Source organism: Ascaphus truei, unplaced genomic scaffold, assembly GCF_040206685.1.
Source record: "Ascaphus truei isolate aAscTru1 unplaced genomic scaffold, aAscTru1.hap1 HAP1_SCAFFOLD_336, whole genome shotgun sequence".
NCBI classification, from domain to species: domain Eukaryota; kingdom Metazoa; phylum Chordata; class Amphibia; order Anura; family Ascaphidae; genus Ascaphus; species Ascaphus truei.
In genome coordinates this window covers 52,631-71,186 of record NW_027456355.1, presented here as the reverse complement: position 1 = coordinate 71,186, position 18,556 = coordinate 52,631, and positions in this window count along the sequence as shown.

Sequence of the window (18,556 nt, the reverse complement as noted above, 5' to 3'; positions counted from 1 at the left end):
AGCGCAGAGAGAAAGAAAGTGCGCAGAGAGAGAGAAAGAAAGAGCGCAGAGAGAGAGAAAGAAAGAGCGCAGAGAGAGAGAAAGAAAGTGCGCAGAGAGAAAGAAAGAGCGCAGAGAGAAAGAAAGAGCGCAGAGAGAGAAAGAAAGAGCACAGAGAGAGAGAAAGAAAGAGCACAGAGAGAGAAAGAAAGAGCGCAGAGAGAGAAAGAAAGAGCGCAGAGAGAGAAAGAAAGAGCGCAGAGAGAGGGAGAGCGCAGAGAAAGAAAGAGCGCAGAGAGAGAAAGAAAGAGCGCAGAGAGAGAAAGAAAGAGCGCAGAGAGAGAAAGAAAGAGCGCAGAGAGAGAAAGAAAGAGCGCAGAGAGAGAGAGAGCACAGAGAGAGAGAAAGAAAGAGCGCAGAGAGAGAGAGAAAGAAAGAGCGCAGAGAGAGAGAGAAAGAAAGAGCGCAGAGAGAGAAAAAAAGAGTGCAGAGAGAGAGAGAGCGCAGAGAGAGAGAGCGCAGAGAGAGAGAGCGCAGAGAGAGAGAGCGCAGAGAGAGAGCGCAGAGAGAAAGAAAGAGCGCAGAGAGAAAGAAAGTGCGCAGAGAGAGAGAAAGAAAGTGCGCAGAGAGAGAGAAAGAAAGAGCGCAGAGAGAGAGAAAGAGCGCAGAGAGAGAAAGAGAAAGAAAGAGCGCAGAGAGAGAAAGAGCGCAGAGAGAGAAAGAGCACAGAGAGAGAAAGAGCGCAGAGAGAGAGAGCGCAGAGAGAGAAAGAGCGCAGAGAGAAAGAAAAGCGCAGAGAGAAAGAAAGAGTGCAGAGAGAGAGAAAGAGTGCAGAGAGAGAGAAAGAAAGAGCGCAGAGAGAGAAAGAAAGAGCGCAGCGAGAGAAAGAAAGAGCGCAGAGAGAGAAAGAAAGAGCGCAGAGAAAGAAAGAGCGCAGAGAGAGAGAAAGAGAGCGCAGAGAGAGAGAGAAAGAAAGAGCGCAGAGAGAGAGAAAGAAAGAGCGCAGAGAGAGAAAGAAAGTGCGCAGAGAGAGAGAAAGAAAGAGCGCAGAGAGAGAGAAAAAGCGCAGAGAGAGAAAGAGAAAGAAAGAGCGCAGAGAGAGAAAGAGCACAGAGAGAGAAAGAGCACAGAGAGAGAAAGAGCGCAGAGAGAAAGAAAAGCGCAGAGAGAAAGAAAAGCGCAGAGAGAAAGAAAGAGTGCAGAGAGAAAGAAAGAGCGCAGAGAGAGAGAAAGAGCGCAGAGAGAGAAAGAAAGAGCGCAGAGAGAGAAAGAAAGAGCGCAGAGAGAGAAAGAAAGAGCGCAGAGAGAGAGAAAGAGCACAGAGAGAGAGAAAGAGAGCGCAGAGAGAGAGAAAGAAAGAGCGCAGAGAGAGAAAGAAAGAGCGCAGAGAGAGAGAAAGAAAGAGCGCAGAGAGAGAAAGAAAGAAAGAGCGCAGAGAGAAAAAAAGAAAGAAAGAGCGCAGAGAGAGAGAGAGCGCAGAGAGAGAGCGCAGAGAGAGAGCGCAGAGAGAGAGCGCAGAGAGAGAGCGCAGAGAGAGAGCGCAGAGAGAGAGAGCGCAGAGAGAGAGAGCGCAGAGAGAGAGCGCAGAGAGAGAGCGCAGAGAGAGAGAGCGCAGAGAGAGAGAGCGCAGAGAGAGAGAGCGCAGAGAGAGAGAGCGCAGAGAGAGAGAGCGCAGAGAGAGAGCGCAGAGAGAAAGAAAGATCTCAGAGAGAGAGAAAGAAAGTGCGCAGAGAGAGAGAAAGAAAGTGCGCAGAGAGAAAGAAAGAGCGCAGAGAGAGAGAAAGAGCGCAGAGAGAGAGAAAGAAAGAGCGCAGAGAGAGAAAGAAAGAGCGCAGAGAGAGAGAGAGTGCAGAGAAAGAAAGAGCGCAGAGAGAGAAAGAAAGAAAGAGCGCAGAGAGAGAAAGAAAGAAAGAGCGCAGAGAGAGAAAGAAAGAGCACAGAGAGAGAGAAAGAGCGCAGAGAGAGAGAGAGAGAGTGCAGAGAAAGAAAGAGCGCAGAGAGAGAAAGAAAGAGCGCAGAGAGAGAAAGAAAGAAAGAGCGCAGAGAGAGAAAGAAAGAGCACAGAGAGAGAAAGAAAGAGCGCAGAGAGTGAGAAAGAAAGAGCGCAGAGAGAAAGAAAGAGCGCAGAGAGAGAAAGAAAGAGCGCAGAGAGAGAGAGAATGAGCGCAGAGAGAGAGAAAGAGCGCAGAGAGAGAGAAAGAAAGTGCGCAGAGAGAAAGAAAGAGCGCAGAGAGAAAGAAAGAGCGCAGAGAGAAAGAAAGAGCGCAGAGAGAGAGAGAGAAAGAAAGAGCGCAGAGAGAGAAAGAAAGAAAGAGCGCAGAGAGAGAAAGAAAGAAAGAGCGCAGAGAGAGAAAGAAAGAGCGCAGATAGAGAAAGAAAGAGCGCAGAGAGAGAAAGAAAGAGCGCAGAGAGAGAAAGAAAGAGCGCAGAGAGAGAGAGAATGAGCGCAGAGAGAGAGAGAATGAGCGCAGAGAGAGAGAGAATGAGCGCAGAGAGAGAGAGAAAGAACGCAGCGAGAGAAAGAGAGAGCACAGAGAGAGAGAAAGAAAGAGCGCAGAGAGAGAAAGAAAGAAAGAGCGCAGAGAGAGAGAGAGAGAGCGCAGAGAGAGAGAGAAAGAGCGCAGAGAGAGAGAGAAAGAGCGCAGAGAGAGAGAGAAAGAGAGCGCAGAGAGAGAGAGAGCGCGCAGAGAGAGAAAGAAAGAGCTCAGAGAGAGAAAGAGAGCGCAGAGAGAGAGAAAGAAAGAGCGCAGAGAGAGAAAGAAAGAGCGCAGAGAGAGAGAGTGCAGAGAAAGAAAGAGCGCAGAGAGAGAAAGAAAGAAAGAGCGCAGAGAGAGAAAGAAAGAGCGCAGAGAGAGAGAGAGCGCAGAGAGAGAGAGCGCAGAGAGAGAAAGAAAAAAGAGCGCAGAGAGAGAAAGAAAGAGCGCAGAGAGAGAGAAAGAGCGCAGAGAGAGAGAGAGAGAGCGCAGAGAGAGAGAGAGAGAGCGCAGAGAGAGAGAGAGAGAGCGCAGAGAGAGAGAAAGAAAGAGTGCAGAGAGAGAGAAAGAAAGAGCGCAGAGAGAGAAAGAAAGAGCGCAGAGAGAGAGAAAGAGCGCAGAGAGAGAGAGCGCAGAGAGAGAGAGCGCAGAGAGAGAGAGAGCGCAGAGAGAGAGAGAAAGAGAGCGCAGAGAGAAAGAGAGCGCAGACAGAGAGAGAGCGCAGAGAGAGAAAGAGCGCAGAGAGAGAGAAAGAGAGCGCAGAGAGAGAAAGAAAGAGCTCAGAGAGAGAAAGAAAGAGCGCAGAGAGAGAGAGAAAGAAAGAGCGCAGAGAGAGAAAGAAAGAGCGCAGAGAGAGAAAGAAAGAGCGCAGAGAGAGAGAGAGCGCAGAGAAAGAAAGAGCGCAGAGAGAGAGAAAAAAAGTGCGCAGAGAGAAAGAAAGAGCACAGAGAGAGAGAAAGAAAGAGCACAGAGAGAGAGAAAGAAAGAGCGCAGAGAGAGAAAGAAAGAGCGCAGAGAGAGAAAGAAAGAGCGCAGAGAGAGAGAAAGAAAGAGCGCAGAGAGAGAGAACGAAAGAGAGCAGAGAGAGAAAGAAAGAGCGCAGAGAGAGAGAGAGCGCAGAGAAAGAAAGAGCGCAGAGAGAGAAAGAAAGAGAGAGAAAGAAAGAGCGCAGAGAGAGAAAGAAAGAGGACAGAGAGAGAAAGAAAGAGCGCAGAGAGAGAAAGAAAGAGCGCAGAGAGAGAAAGAAAGAGCGCAGAGAGAGAGAGAATGAGCGCAGAGAGAGAGAAAGAGCGCAGAGAGAGAGAAAGAAAGTGCGCAGAGAGAAAGAAAGAGCGCAGAGAGAAAGAAAGAGCGCAGAGAGAAAGAAAGAGCGCAGAGAGAGAGAGAGAAAGAAAGAGCGCAGAGAGAGAAAGAAAGAAAGAGCGCAGAGAGAGAAAGAAAGAAAGAGCGCAGAGAGAGAAAGAAAGAGCGCAGATAGAGAAAGAAAGAGCGCAGAGAGAGAAAGAAAGAGCGCAGAGAGAGAAAGAAAGAGCGCAGAGAGAGAGAGAATGAGCGCAGAGAGAGAGAGAATGAGCGCAGAGAGAGAGAGAATGAGCGCAGAGAGAGAGAGAAAGAACGCAGCGAGAGAAAGAGAAAGAGCACAGAGAGAGAGAAAGAAAGAGCGCAGAGAGAGAAAGAAAGAGCGCAGAGAGAGAGAGAATGAGCGCAGAGAGAGAGAGAATGAGCGCAGAGAGAGAGAGAATGAGCGCAGAGAGAGAGAGAAAGAACGCAGTGAGAGAAAGAGAAAGAGCACAGAGAGAGAGAAAGAAAGAGCGCAGAGAGAGAAAGAAAGAAAGAGCGCAGAGAGAGAGAGAGAGAGAGCGCAGAGAGAGAGAGAAAGAGCGCAGAGAGAGAGAGAGAGCGCAGAGAGAGAGAGAAAGAGAGCGCAGAGAGAGAGAGAGCGCGCAGAGAGAGAAAGAAAGAGCTCAGAGAGAGAAAGAGAGCGCAGAGAGAGAGAAAGAAAGAGCGCAGAGAGAGAAAGAAAGAGCGCAGAGAGAGAGAGTGCAGAGAAAGAAAGAGCGCAGAGAGAGAAAGAAAGAAAGAGCGCAGAGAGAGAAAGAAAGAGCGCAGAGAGAGAGAGCGCAGAGAGAGAAAGAAAAAAGAGCGCAGAGAGAGAAAGAAAGAGCGCAGAGAGAGAGAAAGAGCGCAGAGAGAGAGAGAGAGAGCGCAGAGAGAGAGAGAGAGAGCGCAGAGAGAGAGAGAGAGAGCGCAGAGAGAGAGAAAGAAAGAGTGCAGAGAGAGAGAAAGAAAGAGCGCAGAGAGAGAAAGAAAGAGCGCAGAGAGAGAGAAAGAGCGCAGAGAGAGAGAGCGCAGAGAGAGAGAGCGCAGAGAGAGAGAGAGCGCAGAGAGAGAGAGAAAGAGAGCGCAGAGAGAAAGAGAGCGCAGACAGAGAGAGAGCGCAGAGAGAGAAAGAGCGCAGAGAGAGAGAAAGAGAGCGCAGAGAGAGAAAGAAAGAGCTCAGAGAGAGAAAGAAAGAGCGCAGAGAGAGAGAGAAAGAAAGAGCGCAGAGAGAGAAAGAAAGAGCGCAGAGAGAGAAAGAAAGAGCGCAAAGAGAGAGAGAGCGCAGAGAAAGAAAGAGCGCAGAGAGAGAGAAAAAAGTGCGCAGAGAGAAAGAAAGAGCACAGAGAGAGAGAAAGAAAGAGCACAGAGAGAGAGAAAGAAAGAGCGCAGAGAGAGAGAAAGAAAGAGCGCAGAGAGAGAAAGAAAGAGCGCAGAGAGAGAGAAAGAAAGAGCGCAGAGAGAGAGAACGAAAGAGAGCAGAGAGAGAAAGAAAGAGCGCAGAGAGAGAGAGAGCGCAGAGAAAGAAAGAGCGCAGAGAGAGAAAGAAAGAGAGAGAAAGAAAGAGCGCAGAGAGAGAAAGAAAGAGGACAGAGAGAGAAAGAAAGAGCGCAGAGAGAGAAAGAAAGAGCGCAGAGAGAGAAAGAAAGAGCGCAGAGAGAGAAAGAAAGAGCGCAGAGAGAGAGAGAATGAGCGCAGAGAGAGAGAAAGAGCGCAGAGAGAGAGAAAGAAAGTGCGCAGAGAGAAAGAAAGAGCGCAGAGAGAAAGAAAGAGCGCAGAGAGAAAGAAAGAGCGCAGAGAGAGAGAGAGAAAGAAAGAGCGCAGAGAGAGAAAGAAAGAAAGAGCGCAGAGAGAGAAAGAAAGAAAGAGCGCAGAGAGAGAAAGAAAGAGCGCAGATAGAGAAAGAAAGAGCGCAGAGAGAGAAAGAAAGAGCGCAGAGAGAGAAAGAAAGAGCGCAGAGAGAGAGAGAATGAGCGCAGAGAGAGAGAGAATGAGCGCAGAGAGAGAGAGAAAGAACGCAGCGAGAGAAAGAGAAAGAGCACAGAGAGAGAGAAAGAAAGAGCGCAGAGAGAGAAAGAAAGAAAGAGCGCAGAGAGAGAGAGAGAGAGCGCAGAGAGAGAGAGAGAGAGCGCAGAGAGAGAGAGAAAGAGCGCAGAGAGAGAGAGAAAGAGCGCAGAGAGAGAGAGAAAGAGAGCGCAGAGAGAGAGAGAGCGCGCAGAGAGAGAAAGAAAGAGCTCAGAGAGAGAAAGAGAGCGCAGAGAGAGAGAAAGAAAGAGCGCAGAGAGAGAAAGAAAGAGCGCAGAGAGAGAGAGTGCAGAGAAAGAAAGAGCGCAGAGAGAGAAAGAAAGAAAGAGCGCAGAGAGAGAAAGAAAGAGCGCAGAGAGAGAGAAAGAGCGCAGAGAGAGAGAGCGCAGAGAGAGAAAGAAAAAAGAGCGCAGAGAGAGAAAGAAAGAGCGCAGAGAGAGAGAAAGAGCGCAGAGAGAGAGAGAGAGAGCGCAGAGAGAGAGAGAGAGAGCGCAGAGAGAGAGAGAGAGAGCGCAGAGAGAGAGAAAGAAAGAGTGCAGAGAGAGAGAAAGAAAGAGCGCAGAGAGAGAAAGAAAGAGCGCAGAGAGAGAGAAAGAGCGCAGAGAGAGAGAGCGCAGAGAGAGAGAGCGCAGAGAGAGAGAGAGCGCAGAGAGAGAGAGAAAGAGAGCGCAGAGAGAAAGAGAGCGCAGACAGAGAGAGAGCGCAGAGAGAGAAAGAGCGCAGAGAGAGAGAAAGAGAGCGCAGAGAGAGAAAGAAAGAGCTCAGAGAGAGAAAGAAAGAGCGCAGAGAGAGAGAGAAAGAAAGAGCGCAGAGAGAGAAAGAAAGAGCGCAGAGAGAGAAAGAAAGAGCGCAGAGAGAGAGAGAGCGCAGAGAAAGAAAGAGCGCAGAGAGAGAGAAAAAAAGTGCGCAGAGAGAAAGAAAGAGCACAGAGAGAGAGAAAGAAAGAGCACAGAGAGAGAGAAAGAAAGAGCGCAGAGAGAGAGAAAGAAAGAGCGCAGAGAGAGAAAGAAAGAGCGCAGAGAGAGAGAAAGAAAGAGCGCAGAGAGAGAGAACGAAAGAGAGCAGAGAGAGAAAGAAAGAGCGCAGAGAGAGAGAGAGCGCAGAGAAAGAAAGAGCGCAGAGAGAGAAAGAAAGAGAGAGAAAGAAAGAGCGCAGAGAGAGAAAGAAAGAGGACAGAGAGAGAAAGAAAGAGCGCAGAGAGAGAAAGAAAGAGCGCAGAGAGAGAAAGAAAGAGCGCAGAGAAAGAAAGAGCGCAGAGAGAGGGAGAGCGCAGAGAGAGAAAGAAAGAGCGCAGAGAGAGAAAGAAAGAGCGCAGAGAGAGAAAGAAAGAGCGCAGAGAGAGAAAGAAAGAGCGCAGAGAGAGAGAGAGCGCAGAGAGAGAGAAAGAAAGAGCGCAGAGAGAGAGAGAAAGAAAGAGCGCAGAGAGAGAGAGAAAGAAAGAGCGCAGAGAGAGAAAGAAAGAGAGCGCAGAGAGAGAAAGAAAGAGCGCAGAGAGAGAAAGAAAGAAAGAGCGCAGAGAAAGAAAAGAAAGAGCGCAGAGAGAGAAAGAAAGTGCGCAGAGAGAGAGAAAGAAAGAGCGCAGAGAGAGAGAAAAAGCGCAGAGAGAGAAAGAGAAAGAAAGAGCGCAGAGAGAGAAAGAGCACAGAGAGAGAAAGAGCGCAGAGAGAGAGCGCAGAGAGAAAGAAAGAGTGCAGAGAGAAAGAAAGAGCGCAGAGAGAGAGAAAGAAAGAGCGCAGAGAGAGAAAGAGAGCGCAGAGAGAGAAAGAAAGAGCGCAGAGAGAGAAAGAAAGAGCGCAGAGAGAGAAAGAAAGAGCGCAGAGAGAGAGAAAGAGCGCAGAGAGAGAGAAAGAAAGAGCGCAGAGAGAGAGAAAGAGAGCGCAGAGAGAGAGAAAGAAAGAGCGCAGAGAGAGAGAAAGAAAGAGCGCAGAGAGAGAGAAAGAAAGAGCGCAGAGAGAGAGAAAGAAAGAGCGCAGAGAGAGAAAGAAAGAGCGCAGAGAGAGAGAAAGAAAGAGCGCAGAGAGAAAAAAAGAAAGAAAGAGCGCAGAGAGAGAGAGAGCGCAGAGAGAGAGAGCGCAGAGAGAGAGAGCGCAGAGAGAGAGCGCAGAGAGAGAGAGCGCAGAGAGAGAGAGCGCAGAGAGAGAGAGCGCAGAGAGAGAGAGCGCAGAGAGAGAGAGCGCAGAGAGAGAGCGCAGAGAGAAAGAAAGATCTCAGAGAGAGAGAAAGAAAGTGCGCAGAGAGAGAGAAAGAAAGTGCGCAGAGAGAAAGAAAGAGCGCAGAGAGAGAGAAAGAAAGAGCGCAGAGAGAGAGAAAGAAAGAGCGCAGAGAGAGAAAGAAAGAGCGCAGAGAGAGAAAGAAAGAGCGCAGAGAGAGAGAGAGTGCAGAGAAAGAAAGAGCGCAGAGAGAGAAAGAAAGAAAGAGCGCAGAGAGAGAAAGAAAGAGCACAGAGAGAGAGAAAGAGCGCAGAGAGAGAGAAAGAAAGTGCGCAGAGAGAGAGAAAGAAAGAGCGCAGAGAGAGAAAGAAAGAGCGCAGAGAGAGAAAGAAAGAGCGCAGAGAGAGAGAAAGAAAGAGTGCAGAGAGAGAGAGAGAGCGCGCAGAGAAAGAAAGAAAGAGAGCAAAGAGAGAGAAAGAGCACAGAGAGAGAGAAAGAGCGCAGAGAGAGAGAAAGAAAGAGCGCAGAGAGAGAAAGAAAGAGTGCAGAGAAAGAAAGAGCGCAGAGAGAGAAAGAAAGAAAGAGCGCAGAGAGAGAAAGAAAGAAAGAGCGCAGAGAGAGAAAGAAAGAGTGCAGAGAGAGAAAGAAAGAGCGCAGAGAGAGAAAGAAAGAAAGAGCGCAGAGAGAGAAAGAAAGAGCACAGAGAGAGAGAAAGAAAGAGCGCAGAGAGTGAGAAAGAAAGAGCGCAGAGAGAAAGAAAGAGCGCAGAGAGAGAAAGAAAGAGCGCAGAGAGAGAGAGAAAGAGCGCAGAGAGAGAGAAAGAGCGCAGCGAGAGAGAGAGAGAGCGCAGAGAGAGAGAAAGAAAGAGCGCAGAGAGAGAGAGAGCGCAGAGAGAGAGAAAGAGCGCAGAGAGAGAGAAAGAAAGTGCGCAGAGAGAAAGAAAGAGCGCAGAGAGAAAGAAAGAGCGCAGAGAGAAAGAAAGAGCGCAGAGAGAAAGAAAGAGCGCAGAGAGAGAGAGAGAAAGAAAGAGCGCAGAGAGAGAAAGAAAGAAAGAGCGCAGAGAGAGAAAGAAAGAAAGAGCGCAGAGAGAGAGAAAGAGCGCAGAGAGAGAGAAAGAAAGAGCGCAGAGAGAGAGAAAGAAAGAGCGCAGAGAGAGAGAAAGAAAGAGCGCAGAGAGAGAAAGAAAGAGCGCAGAGAGAGAGAGAGAGAGCGCAGAGAAAGAAAGAGAGCAGAGAGAGAAAGAAAGAGCGCAGAGAGAGAAAGAAAGAGCACAGAGAGAGAAAGAAAGAGCGCAGAGAGAAAAAAAAGAGTGCAGAGAGAGAGAGCGCAGAGAGAAAGAAAGAGCGCAGAGAGAGAGAAAGAAAGAGCGCAGAGAGAGAAAGAAAGAGTGCAGAGAGAGAAAGAAAGAGCGCAGAGAGAGAGAGAGCGCAGAGAGAGAGAGAGCGCAGAGAGAGAGCGCAGAGAGAGAGAGCGCAGAGAGAAAGAAAGAGCGCAGAGAGATAGAAAGAAAGTGCGCAGAGAGAGAAAGAAAGTGCACAGAGAGAGAGAGAAAGAGCATAGAGAGAGAAAGAAAGAGCGCAGAGAGAGAAAGAGAGCGCAGAGAGAGAGAGAAAGAAAGAGCGCAGAGAGAGAGAGAAAGAAAGTGCGCAGAGAGAGAAAGAAAGTGCGCAGAGAGAGAGAAAGAAAGAGCGCAGAGAGAGAGAAAGAAAGAGCGCAGAGAGAGAGAGAATGAGCGCAGAGAGAGAGAAAGAGCGCAGAGAGAGAGAAAGAAAGAGCGCAGAGAGAGAGAAAGAAAGAGCGCAGAGAGAGAAAGAAAGAGCGCAGAGAGAGAGAAAGAAAGAGCGCAGAGAGAGAGAGAGAGAGCGCAGAGAAAGAAAGAGCGCAGAGAGAGAAAGAAAGAAAGAGCGCAGAGAGAGAAAGAAAGAAAGAGCGCAGAGAGAGAAAGAAAGAAAGAGCGCAGAGAGAGAAAGAAAGAGCGCAGAGAGAGAAAGAAAGAGCGCAGAGAGAGAAAGAAAGAGCGCAGAGAGAGAAAGAAAGAGCGCAGAGAGAGAAAGAAAGAGCGCAGAGAGAGAAAGAAAGAAAGAGCGCAGAGAGAGAAAGAAAGAGCACAGAGAGAGAGAAAGAAAGAGCGCAGAGAGAGAAAGAAAGAGCGCAGAGAGAGAGAAAGAAAGAGCGCAGAGAGAGAGAGAGAGAGAGCGCAGAGAAAGAAAGAGCGCAGAGAGAGAAAGAAAGAAAGAGCGCAGAGAGAGAAAGAAAGAAAGAGCGCAGAGAGAGAAAGAAAGAGTGCAGAGAGAGAAAGAAAGAGCGCAGAGAGAAAAAAAAGAGTGCAGAGAGAGAGCGCAGAGAGAGAGAGCGCAGAGAGAAAGAAAGAGCGCAGAGAGAGAGAAAGAAAGAGCGCAGAGAGAGAAAGAAAGAGTGCAGAGAGAGAAAGAAAGAGCGCAGAGAGAGAGAGAGCGCAGAGAGAGAGAGAGCGCAGAGAGAGAGAGAGCGCAGAGAGAGAGAGCGCAGAGAGAAAGAAAGAGCGCAGAGAGATAGAAAGAAAGTGCGCAGAGAGAGAAAGAAAGTGCACAGAGAGAGAGAGAAAGAGCATAGAGAGAGAAAGAAAGAGCGCAGAGAGAGAAAGAAAGAGCGCAGAGAGAGAGAGAAAGAAAGAGCGCAGAGAGAGAGAGAAAGAAAGTGCGCAGAGAGAGAAAGAAAGTGCGCAGAGAGAGAGAAAGAAAGAGCGCAGAGAGAGAGAAAGAAAGAGCGCAGAGAGAGAGAGAATGAGCGCAGAGAGAGAGAGAATGAGCGCAGAGAGAGAGAAAGAGCGCAGAGAGAGAGAAAGAAAGAGCGCAGAGAGAGAGAAAGAAAGAGCGCAGAGAGAGAAAGAAAGAGCGCAGAGAGAGAGAAAGAAAGAGCGCAGAGAGAGAGAGAGAGAGCGCAGAGAAAGAAAGAGCGCAGAGAGAGAAAGAAAGAAAGAGCGCAGAGAGAGAAAGAAAGAGAGCGCAAAGAGAGAAAGAAAGAAAGAGCGCAGAGAGAGAAAGAAAGAGCGCAGAGAGAGAAAGAAAGAGCGCAGAGAGAGAAAGAAAGAGCGCAGAGAGAGAAAGAAAGAGCGCAGAGAGAGAAAGAAAGAGCGCAGAGAGAGAAAGAAAGAGCGCAGAGAGAGAAAGAAAGAGCGCAGAGAGAGAAAGAAAGAGCACAGAGAGAGAGAAAGAAAGAGCGCAGAGAGAGAAAGAAAGAGCGCAGAGAGAGAGAAAGAAAGAGCGCAGAGAGAGAGAGAGAGAGAGCGCAGAGAAAGAAAGAGCGCAGAGAGAGAAAGAAAGAAAGAGCGCAGAGAGAGAAAGAAAGAAAGAGCGCAGAGAGAGAAAGAAAGAAAGAGCGCAGAGAGAGAAAGAAAGAGCGCAGAGAGAGAAAGAAAGAGCGCAGAGAGAGAAAGAAAGAGCGCAGAGAGAGAAAGAAAGAGCGCATAGAGAGAGAAAGAAAGAGCGCATAGAGAGAGAGAGAATGAGCGCAGAGAGAGAGAGAGCGCAGCGAGAGAGAGAGAGAGAGCGCAGAGAGAGAAAGAAAGAGCGCAGAGAGAGAAAGAAAGAGCGCAGAGAGAGAAAGAAAGAGCGCAGAGAGAGAGAAAGAAAGAGCGCAGAGAGAGAGAAAGAGCACAGAGAAAGAGAGAGCGCAGAGAGAGAGAAAGAAAGAGCGCAGAGAGAGAGAAAGAAAGAGCGCAGAGAGAGAGAGAAAGAAAGAGCGCAGAGAGAGAAAGAAAGAGCGCAGAGAGAGAGAGAGCGCAGAGAGAGAGCGCAAGAGAGAAAGAAAGAGCGCAGAGAGAGAGAAAGAGCGCAGAGAGAGAGAAAGAGCACAGAGAGAGAGAAAGAAAGAGCACAGAGAGAGAGAAAGAAAGAGCGCAGAGAGAGGGAGAGAGAGCGCAGAGAGAGAAAGAAAGAGAGAGAAAGAAAGAGCGCAGAGAGAGAAAGAAAGAGGACAGAGAGAGAAAGAAAGAGCGCAGAGAGAGAAAGAAAGAGCGCAGAGAGAGGGAGAGCGCAGAGAAAGAAAGAGCGCAGAGAGAGAAAGAAAGAGCGCAGAGAGAGAAAGAAAGAGCGCAGAGAGAGAGAGAGCACAGAGAGAGAGAAAGAAAGAGCGCAGAGAGAGAGAGAAAGAAAGAGCGCAGAGAGAGAGAGAAAGAAAGAGCGCAGAGAGAGAGAGAAAAAAAGAGTGCAGAGAGAGAGAGAGCGCAGAGAGAGAGAGCGCAGAGAGAGAGAGAGCGCAGAGAGAGAGAGAGAGCGCAGAGAGAGAGAGAGCGCAGAGAGAGAGCGCAGAGAGAAAGAAAGAGCGCAGAGAGAAAGAAAGTGCGCAGAGAGAGAGAAAGAAAGAGCGCAGAGAGAGAGAAAGAAAGAGCGCAGAGAGAGAGAAAGAAAGTGCGCAGAGAGAAAGAAAGAGCGCAGAGAGAAAGAGAGCGCAGAGAGAGAAAGAAAGAGCACAGAGAGAGAGAAAGAAAGAGCACAGAGAGAGAAAGAAAGAGCGCAGAGAGAGAAAGAAAGAGCGCAGAGAGAGAAAGAAAGAGCGCAGAGAGAGGGAGAGCGCAGAGAAAGAAAGAGCGCAGAGAGAGAAAGAAAGAGCGCAGAGAGAGAAAGAAAGAGCGCAGAGAGAGAAAGAAAGAGCGCAGAGAGAGAAAGAAAGAGCGCAGAGAGAGAGAGAGCACAGAGAGAGAGAAAGAAAGAGCGCAGAGAGAGAGAGAAAGAAAGAGCGCAGAGAGAGAGAGAAAGAAAGAGCGCAGAGAGAGAAAAAAAGAGTGCAGAGAGAGAGAGAGCGCAGAGAGAGAGAGCGCAGAGAGAGAGAGCGCAGAGAGAGAGAGCGCAGAGAGAGAGCGCAGAGAGAAAGAAAGAGCGCAGAGAGAAAGAAAGTGCGCAGAGAGAGAGAAAGAAAGAGCGCAGAGAGAGAGAAAGAAAGAGCGCAGAGAGAGAGAAAGAGCGCAGAGAGAGAAAGAGAAAGAAAGAGCGCAGAGAGAGAAAGAGCACAGAGAGAGAAAGAGCACAGAGAGAGAAAGAGCGCAGAGAGAGAAAGAGCGCAGAGAGAAAGAAAAGCGCAGAGAGAAAGAAAGAGTGCAGAGAGAGAGAAAGAGTGCAGAGAGAGAGAAAGAAAGAGCGCAGAGAGAGAAAGAAAGAGCGCAGAGAGAGAAAGAAAGAGCGCAGCGAGAGAAAGAAAGAGCGCAGAGAGAGAAAGAAAGAGCGCAGAGAGAGAAAGAAAGAGCGCAGAGAAAGAGAAAGAAAGAGCGCAGAGAGAAAGAAAGAAAGAGCGCAGAGAGAGAGAAAGAAAGAGCGCAGAGAGAGAAAGAAAGAGCGCAGAGAGAGAGAAAGAAAGAAAGAGCGCAGAGAGAGAGAGAGCGCAGAGAGAGAGAGCGCAGAGAGAGAGAGCGCAGAGAGAGAGAGCGCAGAGAGAGAGAGCGCAGAGAGAGAGAGCGCAGAGAGAGAGAGCGCAGAGAGAGAGAGCGCAGAGAGAGAGAGCGCAGAGAGAGAGAGCGCAGAGAGAGAGAGCGCAGAGAGAAAGAAAGATCTCAGAGAGAGAGAAAGAAAGTGCGCAGAGAGAGAGAAAGAAAGTGCGCAGAGAGAGAGAAAGAAAGTGCGCAGAGAGAGAGAAAGAAAGAGCGCAGAGAGAGAGAAAGAAAGAGCGCAGAGAGAGAAAGAAAGAGCGCAGAGAGAGAAAGAAAGAGCGCAGAGAGAGAAAGAAAGAGCGCAGAGAGAGAGAGAGTGCAGAGAAAGAAAGAGCGCAGAGAGAGAAAGAAAGAAAGAGCGCAGAGAGAGAAAGAAAGAAAGAGCGCAGAGAGAGAAAGAAAGAAAGAGCGCAGAGAGAGAAAGAAAGAAAGAGCGCAGAGAGAGAAAGAAAGAAAGAGCGCAGAGAGAGAAAGAAAGAAAGAGCGCAGAGAGAGAAAGAGAGAAAGAGCGCAGAGAGAGAGAAAGAAAGAGCACAGAGAGAGAGAAAGAAAGAGCGCAGAGAGAGAGAAAGAAAGAGAGCAGAGAGAGAAAGAAAGAGCGCAGAGAGAGAGAGAGAGAGCGCAGAGAAAGAAAGAGCGCAGAGAGAGAAAGAAAGAGAGAGAAAGAAAGAGGACAGAGAGAGAAAGAAAGAGCGCAGAGAGAGAAAGAAAGAGCGCAGAGAGAGAAAGAAAGAGCGCAGAGAGAGGGAGAGCGCAGAGAAAGAAAGAGCGCAGAGAGAGAAAGAAAGAGCGCAGAGAGAGAAAGAAAGAGCGCAGAGAGAAAAAAAGAGTGCAGAGAGAGAGCGCAGAGAGAGAGAGCGCAGAGAGAGAGCGCAGAGAGAGAGCGCAGAGAGAAAGAAAGAGCGCAGAGAGAAAGAAAGTGCGCAGAGAGAGAGAAAGAAAGAGCGCAGAGAGAGAGAAAGAAAGAGCGCAGAGAAAGAAAAGAAAGAGCGCAGAGAGAGAGAAAGAAAGTGCGCAGAGAGAGAGAAAGAAAGAGCGCAGAGAGAGAGAAAGAGCGCAGAGAGAGAAAGAGAAAGAAAGAGCGCAGAGAGAGAAAGAGCGCAGAGAGAGAAAGAGCGCAGAGAGAAAGAAAGAGCGCAGAGAGAAAGAAAGAGCGCAGAGAGAAAGAAAGAGCGCAGAGAGAGAAAGAGCGCAGAGAGAGAAAGAAAGAGCGCAGAGAGAGAGAAAGAAAGAGCGCAGAGAGAGAGAAAGAAAGAGCGCAGAGAGAGAGAAAGAAAGAGCGCAGAGAGAGAGAAAGAAAGAGCGCAGAGAGAGAGAAAGAAAGAGCGCAGAGAGAGAGAAAGAAAGAGCGCAGAGAGAGAGAAAGAAAGAGCGCAGAGAGAGAGAAAGAAAGAGCGCAGAGAGAGAGAAAGAAAGAGCGCAGACAGAGAGAGCGCAGAGAGAGAGAGCGCAGAGAGAGAGAGCGCAGAGAGAGAGAGCGCAGAGAGAGAGAGCGCAGAGAGAGAGAGCGCAGAGAGAGAGAGCGCAGAGAGAGCGCAGAGAGAGAGCGCAGAGAGAAAGAAAGATCTCAGAGAGAGAGAAAGAAAGTGCGCAGAGAGAAAGAAAGAGCGCAGAGAGAGAGAAAGAAAGAGCGCAGAGAGAGAGAAAGAAAGAGCGCAGAGAGAGAAAGAAAGAGTGCAGAGAGAGAGAGAGTGCAGAGAAAGAAAGAGCGCAGAGAGAGAAAGAAAGAAAGAGCGCAGAGAGAGAAAGAAAGAGCACAGAGAGAGAGAAAGAGCGCAGAGAGAGAGAGAGAGAGCGCAGAGAGAGAGAGAGCGCAGAGAGAGAGAAAGAAAGAGCGCAGAGAGAGAGAGCGCAGAGAGAGAGAGAGAGTGCAGAGAAAGAAAGAGCGCAGAGAGAGAAAGAAAGAAAGAGCGCAGAGAGAGAAAGAAAGAAAGAGCGCAGAGAAAGAAAGAAAGAGCACAGAGAGAGAGAAAGAGCGCAGAGAGAGAGAGAGTGCAGAGAGAGAAAGAAAGAAAGAGCGGAGAGAGAGAGAGAGAGCGCAGAGAGAGAGGAACAAAGAGCGCAGAGAGAGAGAGAAAGAGCGCAGAGAGAGAGCGCAGAGAGAGAGCGCAGAGAGAGAGAGCGCAGAGAGAAAGAAAGAGCGCAGAGAGATAGAAAGAAAGTGCGCAGAGAGAGAGAAAGAAAGTGCGCAGAGAGAGAAAGAAAGAGCGCAGAGAGAGAAAGAAAGAGCGCAGAGAGAGAAAGAAAGAGCGCAGAGAGAGAAAGAAAGAGCGCAGAGAGAGAAAGAAAGAGCGCAGAGAGAGAAAGAAAGAGCGCAGAGAGAGAAAGAAAGAAAGAGCGCAGAGAGAGAAAGAAAGAGCGCAGAGAGAGAAAGAAAGAGCGCAGAGAGAGAAAGAAAGAGCGCAGAGAGAGAAAGAAAGAGCACAGAGAGAGAGAGAATGAGCGCAGAGAGAGAAAGAAAGAGCACAGAGAGAGAGAAAGAAAGAGCGCAGAGAGAGAAAGAAAGAGCGCAGAGAGAGAAAGACAGAAAGAGCGGAGAGAGAGAGAGAGAGCGCAGAGAAAGAGGAACAAAGAGCGCTGAGAGAGAGAGAAAGAGCGCAGAGAGAGAAAGAGCGCAGAGAGAGAGAGAGCGCAGAGAGAGAGAGCGCAGAGAGAGAGAGCGCAGAGAGAGAGAGCGCAGAGAGAGAGCACAGAGAAAGAAAGAGCGCAGAGATGGAAAGAAAGAAAGAGCGCAGAGAGAGAAAGAAAGAGCGCAGAGAGAGAAAGAAAGAGCGCAGAGAGAGAAAGAAAGAGTGCAGAGAGAGAAAGAAAGAGCGCAGAGAGAGAGAGAGAATGAGCGCAGAGAGAGAGAGAATGAGCGGAGAGAGAGAGAGAAAGAGCGCAGCGAGAGAGAAAGAAAGAGCGCAGAGAGAGAAAGAAAGAGCGCAGAGAGAGAAAGAAAGAAAGAGCGGAGAGAGAGAGAGAGAGCGCAGAGAGAGAGGAACAAAGAGCGCAGAGAGAGAGAGAAAGAGCGCAGAGAGAGAGAGAGCGCAGAGAGAGAGAGCGCAGAGAGAGAGCGCAGAGAGAAAGAAAGAGCGCAGAGAGAGAGAGAGCGCAGAGAGAGAGAAAGAAAGAGCACAGAGAGAGAGAAAGAAAGAGCGCAGAGAGAGAAAGAAAGAGCGCAGAGAGAGAAAGAAAGAGCGCAGAGAGAGAGATAGAAAGAGCGCAGAGAGAGAGAAAGAAAGAGCGCAGAGAGAGAAAGAAAGAGCGCAGAGAGAGAAAGAGCGCAGAGAGAGAAAGAAAGAGCGCAGAGAGAGAGAGAGAAAGAAAGTGCGCAGAGAGAAAGAAAGAGCGCAGAGAGAGAAAGAAAGAGCGCAGAGAGAGAAAGAAAGAGCGCAGAGAGAGAGAAAGAAAGAGCGCAGAGAGAGAGAAAATAAGAGCGCAGAGAGAGAAAGAAAGAGCGCAGAGAGAGAAAGAAAGAGCGCAGAGAGAGAAAGTAAGAGCGCAGAGAGAGAAAGAAAGAGCGCAGAGAGAGAGAAAGTAAGAGCGCAGAGAGAGAAAGAAAGAGCGCAGAGAGAGAAAGAAAGAGCGCAGAGAGAGAAAGAAAGAGCGCAGAGAGAGAAAGAAAGAGCGCAGAGAGAGAGAGCGCAGAGAGATAGAGCGCAGAGAGAAAGAAAGAGCGCAGAGAGAGAGAAAGAGCGCAGAGAGAGAGATAGAAAGAGCGCAGAGTGAGAGAGAATGAGCGCAGAGAGAGAGAGAATGAGCGCAGAGAGAGAGAAAGAAAGAGCACAGAGAGAGAGATAGAAAGAGCACAGAGAGAAAGAAAGAGCGCAGAGAGAGAAAGAAAGAGCGCAGAGAGAGAGATAGAAAGAGCGCAGAGTGAGAGAGAATGAGCGCAGAGAGAGAGAGAATGAGCGCAGAGAGAGAGAGAATGAGCGCAGAGAAAGAGAGAGAGCGCAGCGAGAGAGAGAAAGTGCGCAGAGAGAGAGAAAGAAAGTGCGCAGAGAGAGAGAAAGAAAGAGCGCAGAGAGAGAAAGAAAGAGCGCAGAGAGAGAAAGAAAGAGCGCAGAGAGAGAAAGAAAGAGCGCAGAGAGAGAAAGAGAGCGCAGAGAGAGAGAGAGAAAGAAAGTGCGCAGAGAGAAAGAAAGAGCGCAGAGAGAGAAAGAAAGAGCGCAGAGAGAGAAAGAAAGAGCGCAGAGAGAGAGAAAGAAAGAGCGCAGAGAGAGAGAAAGTAAGAGCGCAGAGAGAGAAAGAAAGAGCGCAGAGAGAGAAAGAAAGAGCGCAGAGAGAGAAAGTAAGAGCGCAGAGAGAGAAAGAAAGAGCGCAGAGAGAGAGAAAGTAAGAGCGCAGAGAGAGAAAGAAAGAGCGCAGAGAGAGAAAGAAAGAGCGCAGAGAGAGAAAGAAAGAGCGCAGAGAGAGAAAGAAAGAGCGCAGAGAGAGAGAGCGCAGAGAGATAGAGCGCAGAGAGAAAGAAAGAGCGCAGAGAGAGAGAAAGAGCGCAGAGAGAGAGAAAGAAAGAGCACAGAGAGAAAGAAAGAGCGCAGAGAAAGAGAGAGAAAGAAAGAGCGCAGAGAGAGAGAAAGAAAGAGCGCAGAGAGAGAAAGAAAGAGCGCAGAGAGAGAGAGAATGAGCGCAGAGAGAGAGAGAGAGCGCAGCGAGAGAGAGAAAGAGCACAGAGAGAGAGAAAGAAAGAGCACAGAGAGAGAGAAAGAAAGAGCGCAGAGAGAGAAAGAAAGAAAGAGCGCAGAGAGAGAGAGAGCGCAGAGAGAGAGGAAGAAAGAGCGCAGAGAGAGAGGAACAAAGAGCGCAGAGAGAGAGAAAAAGCGCAGAGAGAGAGAGAGAGCGCAGAGAGAGAGAGCGCAGAGAGAGAGAGCGCAGAGAGAAAGAAAGAGCGCAGAGAGAGAAAGAAAGTGCGCAGAGAGAGAGAAAGAAAGAGCGCAGAGAGAGAAAGAAAGAGCGCAGAGAGAGAAAGAAAGAGCGCAGAGAGAGAAAGAAAGAGCGCAGAGAGAGAGAAAGAAAGTGCGCAGAGAGAGAAAGAAAGAGCGCAGAGAGAGAAAGAAAGAAAGAGCGGAGAGAGAGAGAGAGAGCGCAGAGAGAGAGGAACAAAGAGCGCAGAGAGAGAGAGAAAGAGCGCAGAGAGAGAGAGAGCGCAGAGAGAGAGAGCGCAGAGAAAGAAAGAGCGCAGAGATAGAAAGAGCACAGAGAGAGAAAGAGCGCAGAGAGAGAAAGAG